The sequence below is a fragment of the Mustela nigripes genome, chromosome 15 (assembly GCF_022355385.1).
Source record: "Mustela nigripes isolate SB6536 chromosome 15, MUSNIG.SB6536, whole genome shotgun sequence".
Lineage (NCBI taxonomy): Eukaryota > Metazoa > Chordata > Mammalia > Carnivora > Mustelidae > Mustela > Mustela nigripes.
This window is the reverse complement of record NC_081571.1, coordinates 36,280,943-36,292,473: the sequence shown is the minus strand read 5'-3', so window position 1 is coordinate 36,292,473 and position 11,531 is coordinate 36,280,943. Positions and strand designations below refer to the sequence as shown.

The 11,531-nt window shown below is 33.2% G+C and overlaps 1 pseudogene; it reads right to left on the bottom strand.

The window, feature by feature from the left end:
* Positions 1–2,125: 2,125 nt before the first annotated feature.
* On the bottom strand, positions 2,126–2,290 carry LOC132003070 (U2 spliceosomal RNA; annotated as a pseudogene).
* Between the last annotated feature and the right edge of the window lie 9,241 nt (positions 2,291–11,531).

Sequence of the window (11,531 nt, the reverse complement as noted above, 5' to 3'; positions counted from 1 at the left end):
AAATCAATGTATTGAACCAGTACAATTATTATTTGGGGTAAGAACTTAATTGATAAAATAACCTGGAGAATCGAGACAATTAATTGGATAATTCAATTGTAAAGCTTTATTTGATATAAACTTTGTTGCCTGCATTTCTATTTTTGTCAATTTGCAATATAATTGTTCAACTCTATTCTCCCCTACACATATCAACTGTATCAAAATGTGGTTATATATTTTACACATAAATTTTTACATGTTGGCAATATTTACTAAATATATTCACCATACTCCCATGAATGTAATGATTATTATCATAATAGCACCAATAACAATATCATATAGTGCATACTGTGGTATATGGTGCTTACTCTAGTAATTTTACTTTGATTTATTAATCCACCTAAAAGCCATATGAAGTAGAAACATTTGCAGTATAGTATGGAGGTACAAAAAAGGATTAACCTGTCTGTTCAAGACCGTGTAGCCAAAAACAGTGAAAGAAATGTTTCATTGTTCAAAAGGCAGACCTTAATGGGACAGAAAACAAAAGTTAAAAAAAGAAAGGAAGATATATAAATATATTTTAATTTAAAAATGCTATATCAACTGTGAAACTAAATACATTGAAACATATGCACTCTACAGAACAGTTGAAAGGGGGAAAAAAAAAAGGTATTTCGGGAAGAGGTGGAATGTATTGAAAATACGAGGTTTGAAAAGCAAGGGTGCTCCCTAAAACGAAGTCCCTTTGGATAGGATGAGACAAAGGGAGATTTCTGTGGGGTCAATGTAAGAGAATGAGACTCAGGTTTGGGGCACCATATTAGGACACAACCAAATCCAAGTGAGGAATGCCTGCAGAGCACTTCTATGAAGACACACCCATTGGCGCCTGGGTGGCTCAGTGGGTTAAGCCGTTGCCTTCGGCTCAGGTCATGATCTCAGGGTCCTGGGATCTGGCCAGGCATCGGACTGTCTGCTCGGCAGGGAGCCTGTTTCCTCCTCTCTCTCTGCCTGCCTCTCTTCCTGCTTGTGATCTCTCTCTGTCAAATAAAAAAAAGACACACCCATAGATCCTCCTGTCCCACTGATAGCAGGGGACAACACTAAGGTCCAAATGTGAAAGTACCACATGGACAAGAGCAATGGATAATCCCCTTGGTATGCTGGATGACAGTCAAACGCCTCATCTGACTTTCTAAATTAACTGCCAACACTGATAAAAATGATTCTATGGAAATAATGTATCTGATGTTAAAAATTTATATATTTATATAAAATGAGAGGAAGAATATTTTTCTAAAGAAGCCAACTATCTTCTTTATCAGAAGTTCCTGTTTATTGTTATTGTCATGAATTCGAATTTCTAAGGCTAATCCAATATTTACTGTTGAATTTTCATCTCTGGGAAGTAGAGCCCTGGATTCTCTCATTGAACACAGAGGCTTCTCGCTATTCTACGATCCATGGTAGGATCGTAGTTTTGTTTTGTTTTTTTTAATATAAGGAGATTAGCATTTAATTATGGCAAACTTAATTACAAAATTATAGGAGTATGAATTCTTAGAAATGGGATAAAACATTTATAACCTGGGTGAAGTGACTATTGAGTTTTCTATGATAGCTTATTAATAGTTCTTAAAATATAAACCATATTCTAAAATTTAATATTAGCATAGAGTTCACAATTAAATAATTAGTGTTATTGGAAAATTAAAATAATTAGGTCTAATTTAATTCCTCTCAAGAACCAAATTTGTTTGTTTTTTTTATTTTATGGTGAATATTTAAAACTCAGATTCACAAGAAATGCGTAAAAGATGTGCATTATTTTTATTATTAGACTCCATATGTGATGTAGGTACACCAAAATAAAATTGAGTCATGCCCTTAAATTGTTGAAAGTCTATCAAAATATGCAAATTCAGGTAAAACTCAGTATTAAATGACAAGTGACATATGAAAGGTCCAAACAAAGCTATGGGAATTCGGCATAATGGCAGATAATAATGCTTACAATTCATGTAGTCCTTATTATGTGCAGCAACTGTGCTCAATGTGTATACTTACATAATTATGAGTATCTATATACATAATCATTTAAATTCTTAAAATATGAAGTATACTTGTTTTATGTATCAAAAATTCAAGTTCAAAAGCATTAATTTAGTTAACCAAATTCATCTATTATATAGAGAGGATGAGAACTGAAGCCAAGTACTGTTTTCTTCAAAGTGGCTGTTCCTAATCAAACTGATAAGAACAGATACTACACTTGATCTTAGCCAAAAGGCCGAGAAGCGATGGCTGGCTGTTCCTAATCAGAAAGCAAATAAATTAGACTATTCTCATTCTTGGAAATATCCTACACATTTTTTAGACCTTGGCCAATTGAATGACTCTAGGCTAAATATTACAGGAAAACGGTCTTCCAAAAGAATTAGTCCAGGATAAAGTTCTTCAGATTTTGGACTTTCTCTAGAAGATTCCACCCTATTTCATGTCAGAGATAATGCTAGCCTTAACATGGGAGATAGCAATATGCATGATATAATTTGTGGATCCTTAAATGCCACTCCTTTTGCCCCCTTCATATATATCCCATATTAATCTTACCAAAATGCCAGGCATCATGTTTTATTTTGCTGGCTCAGGAACACATCATTCAATTTAAATTGGATTTGAGAAATGCTATAAGATAGGGCACAAATGTCTAATAGAAATCATGTGGGGGAGAGGAAGACATGAAAATTGTTCCTGCTCCATGGCAACCTGGAAAGTATAGAGCGTAAAAGATGGTGGTTGCCTACAAGCCAGGAAGAGAAAACAACCATGATGGCACCCCTATCTCTGACTTCAGACCTCCAAAAATGAGAAAATAAATTTCTGTGTTTTGAGCCACCAGTATTTTGTTATAATAGCCCTGGCCAGTAAAACATAGGTTTTTTGGTTTTGTTTTTGTTTTTTCAGCTTTGCCAACTGCTTTATCTAATTAGGGTATATAAAATTATTTCATCTCAACTCAGGATTCACTGGATCTAATCAAAATATTGGATCTAATCATACTATTTACCACTTCATTCTGTCTTACCTAATTTTCATATTTTTCTATCACATGAGCCTCAAATTCTTTTGGTTATTTAAAAAACATATGATTGCATTCTTCCTATCTCTTCTTTTGACTGACTCTAATAACATGCTTTTGAAGTCATTCTTAAAAATAGATAATAAATGTTGAACATCCCAGTAGATTTAATCAAGAATGTATGTTTTAAATAGAATCAGAAATCCACATGAAAAGAAGATTAGATAGGCAAAAAAATGAAAAATATATTAATGGCTCAAGGAAAACTTCAAGAAAATGAAAAGTAAAATAGAAGAAATAAAATACTCTTTGGACACAGGAAGGATAAGAATTTTCACTTGGTAAGCTGAATTAACTTTGTGAAGAGCAATCCTGAAAACTTGTCCCCAGAGATTTTAGAAAAGAACGCAGAGATAAACATGATACAGCATGGTAGATATGAGAAACACAATGAATATTAAACTTAGGTTTCAAATGACTTTAGCTCTAATTAGGACTTTAGCTTCTGGTTAGCAGGTAGACAGTCTTTAGATCATCGCTTTCAGACAAGCAACAAAAAGTACTAATTTCAGATTTAAAACCAGTGAGAGAATTGTGGATATAAAGAAATCTCAATTAAACAAATTCAAGAAAGTAATGAACTTCTCATAAGATAGAAGAAACCCATTTTTGTTTTCTTTCCTGTTAGAATGATATCATCAAGAGGTATCTGACTAGCTGGAATAAGAGCAACTAGGATAACTTTAATGCACTGTTGACCACTTCACATTGTCTAGCATTAAAAATAAAAAAAATTATAAAAAAAAATAATAATAATACCTGAAATCAAAAGTAGTTCCACGGGGCGCCTGGGTGGCTCAGTGGGTTAAAGCCTCTGCCTTTGGCTCAGGTCATTATTCCAGGATCCTGGGATGGAGCCCAGTGTCAGGCTCTCTGCTCAGTGGGGAGCCTGCTTCCTCCTCTCTCTCTCTGCTGCCTCTCTGCCTACTTGTAATCTGTCAAATAAATAAATAAAAATCTTAAAATAAATAAATAAATAAATAAATAAAATAGTTCCACTTGCCCAGATTCACCCATGGTTCATCTCATGTGTTGTATGTTTTTATATCTTGTTTCAGATACTTACATGAGTATATGCAGTTATTAAAAGCAAATCAATCAACTAAATATTTATGCTCTAATAATTATGTGTGTAAACTATACCATCATAAAAATTAATCAAAGATTAATGTTTTGAAGGCTTCAAAGGGAGGAAATATTTTATAATACATAAAAAATAAAAAGAAATAAGTGAAAATTAAAAATAAAGAAAAATCCAGAAGGTATAATAATATAGTAATAATGTATCAGTAGATGCTGAAAGCGAATCCAGAATGTGTGGAGAAGTGATGATTACATAAAAATAAATAAAGGATGGGTTTTTTTATTACTCTGAGGAACAATATTACATCTTCAGATTTAAAGCATTTTCTTAGTTTTTTCTTGCTCAATGAATGAATATATTATAAACATACATAAATAGAAGACATAAAGCTAAATATGATCTGGCAGATGACACAAATCCAAATAGTAAATAAATAAACCTTATAATGTTTTATTTAGAAGGAACATATAAATGGTAAAAGAAACCAAAAAATAGCTTTCTATTTTAATTATACATTTTGACCTGGAAGATGATGATGAGACATAACTAAACAAAATTTCTATAACTCAAGGCATTTCTACCCATCATTCAGCATACTTCATTCCTTTATGACATTATAATAAATATATCTAATGAGGTGCATAAAAACAGACAGAAAACCTACAATGTAGACTTTCTGAGCAAATTAGTTTGTGTTGTGTGTATCTTGGTGTAATGAAAATTAATTCAGATTATAAATTTCAAGACAGGGAGAGTAAAGTGCTTAAAAAATTTAAGTAACCACATGTAGATTTTACTTCAATAAATCTGACTTAATTTTTTAAATTATGATTGTACTTAGAATATATTGTTATATTTAGATATAAAATTAAATATAGTTATTCTAAATTTTATATAATATTGTGTTGTGGCAGTGATTGTGTTACTAGAACAGGAATTTTGATAAAGAAGTAACAGCATTCTAAAGATGTCATCTAATGAAAAGATTAAAGATCCTAGAACATGAAAATAAAATATTTAGGTTGAGGGGAAAAGGGATATAATTATGTTAAATAGTACTATTGAGAAAACTGAAAGGAAAAGAAAACTTGCATATGGGCATATTACTAGATGATTTCATAGGTTTATGGATAATGTTGGAATGTAAGGATAATGTTGGAATAGTGTTGGAGTAATATAAAGGTATAGCCTTATATTTCAAATATGTACGTAGGATTATGTATGAGTGAAGTATCATAGTATTTGCAATCTAATTGAAAATAAGAAAAGTAGTACTTGAATTTATTTGGTGATATAAGGAGCAATTTGGAAAGTATAGTGTCTGTCATAATTTTTTTTTGTCATAATTTTTTTAAGAAAAAAATCTATGTGTGAATAAATTTTCATAGGGAGGTAAGATAACTTCTTCATAACCATTATCAAGTATACAGACAGCATATTTCCAAATACATTATATTGGATAGATTTGGAAAATAAAATAATCCTGGCAACAAGAAGATCCTCCCAATACAGAAAAGGGAACAAACACAATTTATTATTGGCATTAGTCTATCTGATACATGTAAGGTAGTGAAAAAAAAAATGACTGTGAGTTAGAAAAAAACTCTCATAATTTACACCTTAAAGTAGGAAATAGAACAATAACTTCTTGTAACTACTGAAAAGAGAGAAGCTATATCTTATGACAGTCTCCTATTTATCTCAGGAGAGAAAATGCTGAGTTAATTTCAGAGTACTTGTTTACGCATCTAAAGGTTAGTTAGCTTATAACTTTGGAAATATCTCTAAAGTAATAAAAAGGAGAGAGAGACAGAGAGAGAGAGACTGCTTTTAATCTGTAGAGAGACTTATTTTCCAATGGTTAGAACAAGGACTGTCTCCAAGGAAACAAGAAAAGGTAGGGAGAATAATCTCTTTGCCCTTTATAAACAAAGATGATAATTTTCATTCACACTTAGAATTAACTCTTCTTCCATTACTCTTTCATGGTAATATCACATTTTTTTAAAGGTTTCCACTGTCATGTTTATTTTCTCTGTGTATTATGTAGCCATAGTAATATCTATCAAGTTCACAGCAAAGTACAAAGCAATAAAAAATTAAGGAAAAAGAATATAACATCAAAGTAGTCTCAAAAATGGGCAGACAATCTTAATAAACATTTTTCCAAAGAAAACATACAGATGACCATTAGGTATTCGAAAAGATACTCAACATCACCAATAATCAGAGAGATGTAAACCAAAGTTACAATGAAATATCACCACATATCTGTTAGAATGGCTATAATAAAAAAGATAAGAAATAACAAGTGTTGGAAAGGATGAAGAAAAAAGAGAACCCTTGTGCCTATTGTAAATTGATGCAACTACTATAGGGAATCCTCAAAACATTAAAAATAGAACTACCATGTTCACTGCAGCATTATTTACAACAGCCAAGATATGAAAACAAGCTGTGCCCACTAATGGATGGCTAGAAAAAGAAAATGGGGCATATAAATATATACAGTGGAATATTACCATTTGTAACAACATGAATGGACCTAGAGGGTATTATGGTAAGACAGAGAAAGATAAATGCCATATTACCTCATTCATTACATGGAGCCTGAAACAAAATAAAAACAAAAAACAAGTTCTTAGATACAGAGAACAGAGTGGTAATTGATAGAAATTGGTGGGCAGGGGGAGCAAAATGGCTGGGAGAGGAGAAGAGGAAAAAAATATATATAAATATAACAGGAAAAGCTGTTAAAATGACTCCTTTTCAGTTTAGTGAATTTTAAGGTCTAGAAAACCTGTTTCAAGTACTTTATGGGAGTCGACTTTCTTCAGTGAATTATTTCTAGCCCTTGTAGGGCTAGAAACTTCAGGTGCAAGAGGTTTTTTTAGGGAGGAAAGAATTCCTTTTAAATAGTGTAAATAATTACAAGGGATTCAATTAAGTTGAGTTTGGGATATGCGGTAATGCTCAACTTTACAGCTTTACCCAACATATATTAAAAAATAATCATACCAGGGCGCCTGGGTGGCTCAGTGGGTTAAAGCCTCTGCCTTCGCCTCGGGTCATGATCCCGGGGTCCTGGGATGGAGCCCGGCATCGGGTTCTCTGCTCTATAGGGAGTCTGCTTCCTCCTCTCTCTCTGCCTGCCTCTCTGCCTACTTGTGATCTCTATCTGTCAAATAAATAAATAAAAATCTTTAAAAAAAAAATCATACCATACTTACTTGAAAGAATTATTTCTCCTCCTCCTCCTCCAGTTCCTTTTCCTCCTCCTACTCTTCCTTTTTCTTCTCCTTCTCCTTCTTATTTTTCCTTAAGACTAATGATAAGAAAATTTTAACCCAGAAGATTTCTGAATCTTAGTCAATGAGTTTTTAAGAGCTCTATTTATTTACTGTACTTATTCTGAGGCATAAGGATGATATGGAATATGACTGATCCTAAGATTCTGCAAATATTTGTATAATTCCTGAGTAACAGTGGAAACAAAAGGAATTATTTTCCCTGATTCAATATACTCTTTTCTTCCCTAAGTAAGAAATGTAACTGTCAAAAGAGCCTTTACCATTCCTCAGGAATCTGCCTTTGAGTAGGGGAAAGTATCTAGTCATCCCAAATAGTAAATAGAAACTCTCAGCTTCTGTCCTGCTAAAGTCTTCTGCCACCAGGTTTTGAATAAAGTTGGTATCTAGTTTGACCCTACTATAACAAAACATCATAAACTGATGGTTTATAACCACCGAAATTTATTTCTACAGTTCTAGAGACTGAAAGGCTAAGATCATGGTGACAGCATGGTCATGCTCAGGTGAGAGCCTTCTGGGCTGCAGACTGCCAACTTGTTCTTGTATCCTCACAAGGCTGAGAGCAGAGAGAGAAAGCAAGTGCTCTCCCATCACAGGGGCAGTGACCCCATTCATGAAGCTTCCACTCTTCTGACCTTAATCTAATCCTAATGACATCCCAAAGGCTCTACTTTCTAATACCATCACATCAGGGAGCAGGTTTTGAATATATGAATTTCAGGAGGACACATTTAGTCTGTAAGACTGCAAGATTTGAGCAGGAAAAATTTCACAGAGAAGAATTTTGTTGACAAATAGCACATGCTTTAATATGTTTTGAATAATTTTATAAATGTATTTTAATAAAACTCTGTAAGTCCATCTCCAGTTGAAACCTACTGCTTTAGAAGAAGATACCAGATTCAAGTTAAATGTTAAGATTGAAATCAAGTAAAAATAAATAAATAAATAAATAAAAAGATTGAAATCAAGTCGATGTTTTAGAAGAAATAGCTGAAAATATGATTAATATACTATACTACATTGTTGTTGCCTAATTTCATCAGGCAAAGCACCACTAGGAGTCTGTTAAATAAAAACATTTTTAAAAACTCTCCAGGAATTTTCTGTACAGCATATGATGGCTTTATATTAATACCATTATACTTCTGCCAGTTTAACACCTATGGAAAGCTAAGTATCCTTGGAGAACTGATAACTATTCCTCAACATTCATCAGTAGTAATGTATCAAATAAACCTAGTTATTTCTTTTACTAATGTGAGTGGGCAAATTTTTATAATTTTTTTCAGATGCCCTCTAAGAAACCACACAGAGAAATTTAGATATAAAAGATGTCCTGATATCTTTACTTAAATTTCTTCTAAATTTACAGTTCAATTTTAGAAAGGTAAAATCAAAAAGCTGTCTGAGAAGATGTGAAACTTGATTAAATAGGATCGTAGGTTATTTAGAAACAATACTTGGTTATCTATTTAATTAAAGTGACAATAAAAATTTTCAAAAGTTAAGTAGAGGAGATCACATATTTATAAAGAATTAGCTCTTTCAAAAATGAGAAGACTTTGTTTTCCTAATGAGCAGATTAAATTAACATAAAGTATAAGACATTTTTCTGGTAAAACAGAATCTTTGATATCTAAACAGATTATACAGAGGGTTAAGAAAACCTGTTAGAGCTTCTCATTAAAACTATATCAATACTTCAAGTAAAATGTCAATTTAACAAGGAGAAAAACAAATTCTATCTTTGCATCAATATAATAATTGATAACAAAGGAATCGGAGGTTTTTATAGAAAATCTTAAAAATAAGCTCATTAAATTTTATCTAACATTGTGGTTGGCAAGTAAAATTCTCTTTCTTCAAGTTTTTTGCAATGTTATATACCTACTCAGGTATTCTTTTTCCCATTCTTCTTTCTCATTCTGGAATAACTATCCATTTCACCTTACTATAAAACTGCTCTCTCTCTCTCTCTCTCTCTCTCTTTCTTTTTTTTTTTTTTTTTTTTAAAGATTTTATTTATTTATTTGACAGACAGATTACAAGTAGGCAGAAAGGCAGGCAGAGAGAGAGAGGGAAGCAGGCTCCCTGCTGAGCAGAGAGCCCGATGTGGGACTCGATCCCAGGACCCTGAGATCATGACCTGAGCTGAAGGCAGCGGCTTAACCCACTGAGCCACCCAGGCACCCTCTCTCTTTCTTTTAAAACACAACTTGCATACTTTTCACACAGTTATTTTTCTAAGTCAGCATTACTCCTGGAAGTCTCATTCATGTATATTGATTATGACTGAGACAGGAAAACGACAGGTATCCCACCAAGAACTGCTTTTGTGCTGCTTCAATTCTTACTAGGCCTTTTCCACCACCTTATACATGCCTTAAGTACAGATAATGCATGTCCTCCTTGTAAAGGTCAACTTAATGATTTCTTTGGAGTCTTCTAACACAATAGGTAACATGTAAGGAATGACCAGGTGAGGTAGTCCTATACATTTTCTAGACCAATGACTCACCAATACCACTGGTTCAAGGGTATAAAAGATTGATAGAGGACACCTAAACACCCATCTTTGTTTTAAACAGTCCCTGTATACCTAAAAATACACATACACCAGGCCACAATCCTCAACAAAAATCCTAGACCCCAACCAGACCTCCTTTTCTTTCTGAGTCTTCCACATACTCTGTCTGTACCTGCATTCTATCCATACCTTCACTAAACTCTGCTTTCACCTCCTCTTGACTCACATTTGATTTTTATTCTTCAAGAAATCAAGGACCCTCATGGCTGGTCCTATGGGACCCAGATGCCCTACATCATAATTTTTAACCAAAAATATCTCTATTAAAAAAAAAAAAAAGTTTCAGGGCACCTGGGTGGCTCAGTGGGTTAAGCCTCTGCCTTCAGCTCAGGTCATGATCTTAGGGTCCTGGGATCGAGTCCTGTATCTGGCTCTCTGCTCAGCAGGAAGCCAGCTTCCACCCCCCTCACTGCCTGCCTCTCTGCCTACTTGTGATGTCTCTCTGTGTGTCAAATAAGTAAATAAAATCTTTAAAAAATTGTTTCAAAAAAATCTAGAGAGTGGGTAATTTTGGACTAGCTGTCATTCACCAGTATTTAGCAGATTAGTAGAACTCATGGATACACATCTCAGACTTTCTATTGCCATATACCTATATCCTTTGTAATATAAATTCTCAGAGTGACAAAAATACACTTATTTATAGACTCAAAGGCTTAGCTTCTCATAAAAATATATAGTAAGGACTTAGAAAATTGTGCTTAGTAATTAATGTTTCAATATTCTATCTTATTTAGAAATGACCTAGGCATTAATGAGCACCATTAAGTCAACTTAATATTATACCATAATTTTTTTTAAAGATTTCATTTATTCATTTGACAGAGATCACAGCAAGCAGAGGTAGATAGAGAGAGAGAGAGGAAGGGAAGCAGGCTCCCCGCGGAGCAGAGATCCCAATGTGGGGCTCAATCCCAGGACCCCAGGATCATGACCTGAGCCGAAGGCAGAGGCCTTAACCCACTGAGCCACTCGGGTGCCTCAATAATTTTAAGTCACCTGAAACTCTTGTAAATTTAAGCAGACATCTTTAAAAGTACAACTAAAGTTGGATTAATGTTAATCAGAATAACATTTTGATATGGCTAAACACAAATGTAGTTTTTCTTATAATTTTAAACACTAAATGGAAACTTTACACAGGAGTTATTGATTAGTAAAATGAACATATCTTAATAGAACACAAATGTATACTGGGGCTATAAATCACATTGCTAACCAGAGATGGCATAGCTGTTTTTATTAAACAAGTCTCAGTGGCCAAAATTTTACTTAAATTATGTAAATTTAGATTCTTAAAATGTTTACGAGTTATTTTTGTATCAATACTTTCCTAGAACACTGCAGTATTTTAAATTTAATTTTGTATTTTCTGGGAGATTCAGTAATATTCAATTTATATAAGTACATATGTAC